Consider the following 8,690-nt stretch of genomic DNA (forward strand, 5'->3'; position numbering starts at 1 on the left):
AGTAAATCATTGTTATACTTGTTATATTACAGGTCATGCTGATATAGTTAAATCATTGTATTGTGATATATATAACTGAAGTGTTTTTATTGTTGTTCAAAATAAATGCTATTATTCTGTTTATTACTGATCATGTTATTGTGCTGGTCATTACATTGTTCTCTTTGTCAACAATATCATTGTTCTGTTCATTGTTAATGTTATTGTTGTCGGAGGAGCGCTATAATATATATATAAACTGGAAATGTATTATTGCGAAGACTGTAGTAATAAAATCAATATAGAGAGATTATACATATTCTTACTGTTTCGGTTTTGTTAATTGTATTATAACATTCCAAGCCTCCCTTCGATGGAGAGGACGAAGAGGAATTATTCGCTTCGATTACAGATCAGAACGTTTCTTATCCAAAGTTTCTGTCAAAAGAAGCCAAAGATATTTGTAAAAGAGTAAGTTAACGTTTTTTAAAGTCCATAAAATTCCAATATTAGTTTGTAATTTACATATCGAATGAAAAGAAAGTTTTTTTTTTCTTAAATTTTTGGTGTCGAAAAGAAAACTAAACAATTTCATATCAGATATTAAAACGCAGACGTTTTCCGTTTTGTATAATTTGCGTATTTCTTACTTTATATGACTTGTTTCTTTTTTGTTTCCTATTGGTTACTAATTTCTCTATTACTCTAACCTACACCTTTTCTCGAAATTGTGTACAAAAAGGAAACCTATCATTCTATAGGTATTTGAAGAACTTGTAGCATTTTGCTACAATTAAATTCTTCGTATTGTTAGCCGACACTAGGCAGCTGATACATACATAGTTGAACAGAGTTGTTTAAATATTTGTTTAACAACAAGTAAAAGCTTGGAATGGTCTATTCGTTAATTGGGGGGGGGGGTGTCTGTGGACCAGACTAGTTTCGGAGAATTCACGAAACTAGTAAAGCCCTCAGATACACCCTCAATGTAGAAATTATACGAATGTTTTGTGTTGTTAAACTACAGGTTAAGTTGACTGCCAAATCGGGATATATATAAAACAGATTGTATGTATTCGATGTTGAAACAAATGGTTCTCTATCACAAAATTAGATATTATAATTCTAACCAATACAAAGATATTTTTACTTCCCATACTGATGATGTAATGTGTTCATTACAGATGTATTGTCTTTTCTAATGTAGCTTTCTTAATGTCTAGTTTTTAACTAAAAACCCATCAAAAAGGCTGGGATGTGGACCTTCTGGAGAGGAGGATGTCCGGAATCACCCATTCTTCAGAAGAGTAGACTGGCAGAAGATTGAAAATAAAGAAGTTCAACCTCCATTTAAACCTAAGATTGTATGTTCTTATTAGAATGTAAACAGTAGAAAACAGACGGACTGTCAAACAGATAAACAGAAAACTTTGTTATTTTTGGGGGGAGTTGAGAATGATACTAATGTTAATGAATGTTACTCTTACTTATGTGAGGAGACAGGACGTTTCCTAATGAATAGCGAAGTGAAAGGTCCTTGGTTCGAACCGCGATATGCCCATGAATACACTCCGCACTTTCAGCTTTAGGGACGATATAACTGTGACAGGCAATTTTAATGAATAGCGAATTGAAAGGTCCTCGGTTCGAACCGCGATATGTCGCTGAATACACTCCGCACTTTCAGCTTTAGGGGCGATATAACTGTGACAAGCAATTTTAATGAATAGCGAATTGAAAGGTCCTTGGTTCGAACCGCGATATGTTGGTGAATACACTCCGCACTTTCAGCTTTAGGGGCGATATAACTGTGACAGGCAATTTTAACGAATAGCCTGACCATTCAGCACACGAATCGCGTTAAGGGGTATCACTCATGTTGAAAATATTCATTAGAAATCTCGCATAAATGTGCCCCAGTGGGTCAGCTGTAAGTTTGGGGGCTTACACCGTTAAAAACAAACAAACACATAACTTTGTTGGTAATTACCCGCGGACACGTATATGAGCTCTATAACCTCGTTCACAGACTTAGTATCGCCAACTGGTGGTCCAGCGGTGAGTTTGTTTTTTGAATTTCGCGCAACTCTACACCAGAGCTATCTGCGCTAGCCGTCCCTAATTTAGCAGTGAAAAACTAGAGGGAAATCAGCTAGTTATCACCACCCACCGCCAACTCTTGGGCTTATCTTTTTACCAACGAATAGTGGGATTGACCGTCACATTGTAACGCCCCCACGTCTAAAAGGGCGAGCATGTTTTGTGGGACGGGGATTCAAGCGCTCTAACCACCTGGCCATCCCGAGCCCCAGCGGTAAGTCTAAGGGCTTATAACGCTACAAACAGATAGCCTATTGTGTAGCTTTGTGCATAACAACAAATAAACAACTCAAGTTTCAGTGAAACAGATAACTAATTAGACAGAAAAGTGAGCAAAACAGGAGAGTTAGTTTGACTTTCTGTATGATTCATATACATTTGTACGAATGAGAGTGTCGTGCTTATATTTTACTTGGTCATTGCAGTATAACCCACAAAAGAAAAACTGGATTCACTGAGATACTAACAACGCAGACAGTCGGAATTACGTATGCTCTAATACAATAGACCAAATATAGATTAAATGACGAATTTGTTAATGAAACATGAAAAGGGAAAATATTTTTAAATACACTTGCTTTAATTTTGTAGCATTTATATAAAAATATAATATTGGGATTTTGTTATTATTATTTTATAAACGGACGGGTTATTCTTAGTCTGTGAGATGGCAGAGAAAGGGGCGGGTTAGTCACAGTTTTGTCTAAATACAACTGATCTTTTTTTTTTTTCTACACTTAGCTGATTTTTTGTATGATTTAGAAGTTTTGTTTGGTGGAATGAGAACTTTTCAAATGTCATAATTTTATTCTTCTCATTTGCACAGAAAAATCCCAAGGCCGCGGAGAATTTTGATCCCGTCTTTACAAACTCCAAAATCACCTTGACCCCTGCCGACACTGTGGTCATCAACAACCTGACAGGCAGCGAGTTTGAAGGCTTTACCTTTGTTAACCCTTACTTCCTAAAACATCAGTAATATTACTACCTTTTTATCTAAGTCTTGAATCGTTCCATATGTGATATATTTACATACATATTATAAATACATATATATATATTTACAACTTTTTTTCCAATTTTCCTATGTCACTTTATTCTTGGTAACGTTTGACTCTAAGAAAATATTAATATTGATGTTGTTTCAACATTCAACCAGAACTACAGTTTTTCATTAAACTCAATTACGTTTGCCTTGTATGCCCTAATCTAGTCCAAGGCTTAATTAACGTTTCCCTCTAAGTATGAGTAGCTGTTTATTGTCCTGTGTTGACATCTGTTGTTAGTTAGGGATCGTCCATAAAGTATGTACGCAAAATTTCAGGTTTTTAAACAACAACTTACCCCCCCATGTACGAGTTGGTGATATTTTATCATAACTTCAAAGGAATAACGGAGGATTAACTTGATGTTTACATGAAAAAAAACATCTTGCACTATATGTTTATCAAACGAATAACTTTATTAACAGTAACAGTCAGGTAAATTTATTAACATGCAAGTGCCAGTTTACATATTTCAAAATTCACACATCATTAGCCCACACAGAAGACGGGGTATCGGAGATATCCCTCTACACTGGCCTCATTCAGCTTGCTGTGGACTCGTTGCTAACGGTCTGGCACTGGTTCCATTTCTTCCTCCTCATCTGACAAGTAGAGTCTGTTTGTGGACTGACTTGTGCCAGGTGATTGCAGCTTGTGGCTTGTACTACATGTGTTGCACACTCTTTTACCAACAGCATCCTTCACTTGAACCTTATAGATCATATGTCACTTCTTCATACTTCTTGGCAACTGATTTTTCAAGATGGCTACCTGGTGGCCATATTGTTCCTCTAATTGCCAAAACGTTTTAGGGCAACATAGTTGAGCATACCCACAAACCATATATATAGCTGAGCCTCTAGTGTCCCGCAGGTTACTGTAGAATTCGAAGAAGATTGCTCAAAAATGTAAACATGATGCTACAGTGCTAACGTCATCCTGTAAAGATGGCGGCAAGGCAGCCATATTGAATTTTGAACGCGCCACTAAAATTAAGGATGCAATGAATGGACGATGTTTTCTTGCCTTGGTATAAAATGCGAAGGAAATAGGACGTGAAATGTGGGTTGCAAAGACCCTGGCGGACATGCTCACGAAGAGAGGGAAGAAGTTATACTACATGCTTCTTCCTTTACAGAGATAGCAAAAGGTACTAGTGGACACACTGTTTACACCATTTTGATGTCCCTCATATTACACATAAGAATCAACGTATTACTAATATAAAAAAATTATAACGACATGATATATTTACACTTCGTTAATTAAATATCCCCTTCATTGTTTCAACGATAAGCCTAAGGGCTTATAACGCTAAAAATTAGGTCTCAATACCCGCGATGGGCGGAGCACAAATAGCCCAGTGTGAAGCTATGTGCTTAACAACAAACAAACAAAAACTATACGTATAGGCTTCACATGTCAACAAACCCCTTTACCCTGTACGTATAGGCTTCACATGTCAACAAACCCCTTTACCCTGTACGTATAGGCTTCAATTTTACACAACTCTTCCCTTTTCCCACTCCTGCATACATATTTTATGAATGATCCCTTATGTATATTTTATATATATATATATATATAAGGTGAAAAGTAGGTAATTTATTGTTACAAGAATTCAGTTTTAATACTAATATTAGTGTATAATTGCCATTAATATTAAACGATACTTATATGTCTGGTTACTGTTATAAAAGTCCTTCAATCTGTTGATCTGATCTGATCGTTTTGAACATTTATAACCAAGTTTTTGATATACGGCAATGTTAAAACACTGGTAATAATATTTTACATATTAGACAAGTGACTTTTATCAAATGGGAAACAAATAAAACGACGTGTTTAAAATGAAATGATTGACAAAATAGCATAGATTTGGTCAAATGACTGGGTAAAAATGTTTAACCGAAACATTTCAACAGAATATTAGTTATATATTATTTCACTAGATGGACGTAGCGTCGTAAAGAAAAAAATTTTAGGTGTGGAGGTGATTTTCATTTTGTTTTTTGTTTCTGTTTTAGTTTAGTCAGGATATCACTTTCTGGGGGATATATTTTGAGGATTTTATTTTTAATACAAGGTAATACTTTGAAATTATATTGATGTACATATTGTATTTTCCTTTTAGTGAATTTTTGTAAGTGTATTTTAAAGTGAGAGTCCAGTAATGTTTACGAGATATATTTGACAACTTAAACATCAGTTGTTCACAAAAATATGTTGCTGCAAGCCTTAGATAATAGATTCTGTGATGGTACGAATGAAGTGTGTTTTTTAGATTATCAGCTTTAGTCTTTTTTTAAATCATATTTTGATTCTTTCAATGTACATGCATGCAAAAGAATTACAGCCCTAATAAACTCACTCGCATGATTAAATATCGTCGTTTTCCCCACCCCTTTTCAAGCTGCTCTGACACATTTGATCATTTGAAGAAAATCTGTCACACTTCAAGCTGAATGACCAACATCTTATTATTTCATATAATATACTGTTTTTTTTTCGTGATTATTTTCAGTACAGACATGATGCGTGTGTCGAGCATGTGTGGTTCCTGTTAGTAATTTAAGTATCACATAAAACACACACAGTCTTTGTTTTCCTGGAAGTATCATCACCATTTGCATTGGATCTTGTGAGCATTGGGTTAGATATATCCTAAAACAGGATATTTCTGTTTTTTTTCGAAAAAGTAATATTTAACGTTGTTCTATCTGCAATTGTGTGTGATAAAAACGTTTAGCAAAAAATTTTTAAAGTATCAATAGTTTTCAAAACTTACTAGATTATAGCTTTTACAAAAACAAAGAAACACGTTTTTAATGAATAAAGCGGAGAGTGGGGGTCAGATTTATTGCTTTCTGTATTCTTAAATATAATGAATATTACTCTACCCTGTTTCTTACATTATTGTGGCAATATTATCTTATAGCTTCTTCACAAATTATCTGAATATCGGATATTTTTATTTTGGGGTGGGAAGATTAACGTAGATTAAAGATAACAGATAACTAAAACAGACGATTAATGTTGTAGTTTTAAGGGCGTGTTTCTATAGAATCGATGTTAGATCCCAATTATTAAAAATTAAACAATATATTCAGCAACAACTTATCAAGAAGTAGAGCAATAAAAATGTCTCAAACACAAATTTACTAAAATACAAAATAATCACTCTACTTTACCATCTGCTAATGACATTTCCAGTTGAAATAACTCTTCAGGTTCTTGATATAATTTTTAGGGTATACTTTGTTATCTAGAACTAAGATTATATTAAACATATTTCGTGCTTAGTTGAAAAAAAGTAATCATAAGTTTGTGGATCTTACTTAAACATTTTGTACTCTTTAACCAACATGCTTCATGTCTAGTATTGAAGTTCTCAAAATCTTTAATTGTGATGTTTTGCAACACTGTCACTACCTGGTGATAGGTCTACGATGTAGTCAAACTTGATGCTTATTAAAAAAAAAAAAGGTGAAACTGGAAAAGTTTTTGGGAAGTTTTGGATAGAGAAATTGCTGTCACGACATTTTTTAACTTTTTACTATATGATATCAATCAAGGTCTAAGATCTAGTTTTTATCTGAAAGTCTTGAACAGATATAAACTATGGACATTTTCCTTCTATAAGATAACGTCTTTATTTAATTCAATAAAACGTAATATCTGTAAGCAAATTTGGTTGTCGTGATCTTTTTCTGTGTTACACACATGGCAGTTTATTTTACCAGAGTTTTGTCGACAAACATTATAAAATATTTCAAGTTACAGATGTTTACACACGTGTAAATAGATATAAATATACTTTTCTTGCATCGATATTTGTAATCGTAACACTAGTAATATATATATATATTAACGCTTGGTTCACAAGAAGTTACTGTTTACATAAATGTTCACTAGATGTCAGCAGGTGCTTTATCCGTTAATTTCACCCTCTTCTGTATAAATCACTGTCGTTATGCTACTTTATATAAAATCTACATTTGATAACAAAAATATTCTTACCTATAAAATATCCAATATCTAAACAAAAAATTCACAATATAAAATGTTCGATCAAAAACTTCAGGGATTTAAAAGATTTACATACATATCAAACACACAGAGTTTTAGTAACCGTATAAGAGTGACTTTTGATTACTATAGTTTCTGCTGCTATTATAAGAATTACTTCCACTGCGTTTGATTTTAACTTTGTCACCAGGTATCTTTCAATTTTACGTATATTTTTACTCTTATAAGAAAAAAATATATTTAAATAATTTGACTTAATAAATAACTATGAGTGAAAAATAGATTATTCGGCCAGATAATTAGCAATCCCGACATAAAGTGAGTACCACTCGTTACTTTACACTTAGAAGCACACCTCTGGATTTTAAATTGTTTTAAGTTAGTGGCGAACGATCTTCATACTAAAGCACGTACTATTTCTAATTAAAAGGTTTGAGTTAAATGATAATGAGATCATTAATGATTTATTTGTGATATATGTTCGCACAAAGAATGTAAGCAGTTTCTACTAAGATCCTATTCTTTAACTTACACAGATAATAACAACAGACAGACAAATATTAGATATAACTTACTTCAACCTAGCCTTTAGGCCCCCACTAACTCAGCGCTTAAAACCAGCTTTTGATACCCGTGATGGGCACAGCAGAAATAGCCCACTAATCTTGCCTTTGGACATGGTAGAAGGCTGGGCTTAAACAGATTTTCTCTAACAGCTTTTACATAACAAGTTTTTTTCGTTATATACAACATTGTAAAACCGTTTACACCACAACTTCCTTCCCTGAAAAAAAAACATCGATCTTTATAATTATCTATAAATCAAAATAAACAATGAAGAGAATGAGTGCATGACTTCCACTACGTATTTTCCTGTGATACACTGATGTGAAATAAGTGACGCGAAAACTGGTGTTTCGACGGCGGACCTTCTTTGTTTAACGAAGAAAAAGCAGGATGTATCCTAACGCAAAACCCCGGATGTACCTTCTATTACAGTAAAGGTATTTTCCATATATGAAGTGTTAAAACAGCAAACAGAGGCTTCATTTGAGTATCCCCCCGGGGATTACAGTTGCACGCGTTCTGCTGTGCTTGTAAAGTTTTACAACACAATTGAAAATACGAATCCGTGCAGAGGTCAGAATGTGCGAGAATTTAAAGTAGATGATACTACTTTTCCTCAACATCTTCGCTGATCTGATTTCAGATGTTTCTAAACTGTAAACTAAATTAATGTCAACACAACCTTCAAACTACCGACATCCTACGTATTACAATATATTGAGTCTACTGGTGGGGGGTCCTCCACGTATTATACTATATTGAGTCTACTGGTTGGGGGTCCTCCACGTATTACAATATATTGAGTCTACTGGTGGGGGGTCCTCCACGTATTATACTATATTGAGTCTACTGGTTGGGGGTCCTCCACGTATTACAATATATTGAGTCTACTGGTGGGGGGTCCTCCACGTATTATACTATATTGAGTCTACTGGTTGGGGGTCCTCCACGTATTACAATATATTGAGT

At 34.1% G+C, this 8,690-nt stretch overlaps 1 long non-coding RNA gene across 1 annotated transcript; it reads left to right on the forward strand.

Annotated features, from left to right (window-relative positions):
• Positions 1 to 321: 321 nt before the first annotated feature.
• LOC111087877 lies at positions 322 to 6,814 on the forward strand. Its single transcript, XR_002612506.1, has 3 exons — positions 322 to 450; positions 1,203 to 1,343; positions 2,906 to 6,814. It is a non-coding gene; the product is annotated as an uncharacterized LOC111087877 (long non-coding RNA).
• The last annotated feature ends 1,876 nt before the right edge of the window (positions 6,815 to 8,690 follow it).

This window comes from Limulus polyphemus, unplaced genomic scaffold, assembly GCF_000517525.1.
Source record: "Limulus polyphemus unplaced genomic scaffold, Limulus_polyphemus-2.1.2 Scaffold2794, whole genome shotgun sequence".
NCBI classification, from domain to species: Eukaryota; Metazoa; Arthropoda; class Merostomata; order Xiphosura; family Limulidae; genus Limulus; species Limulus polyphemus.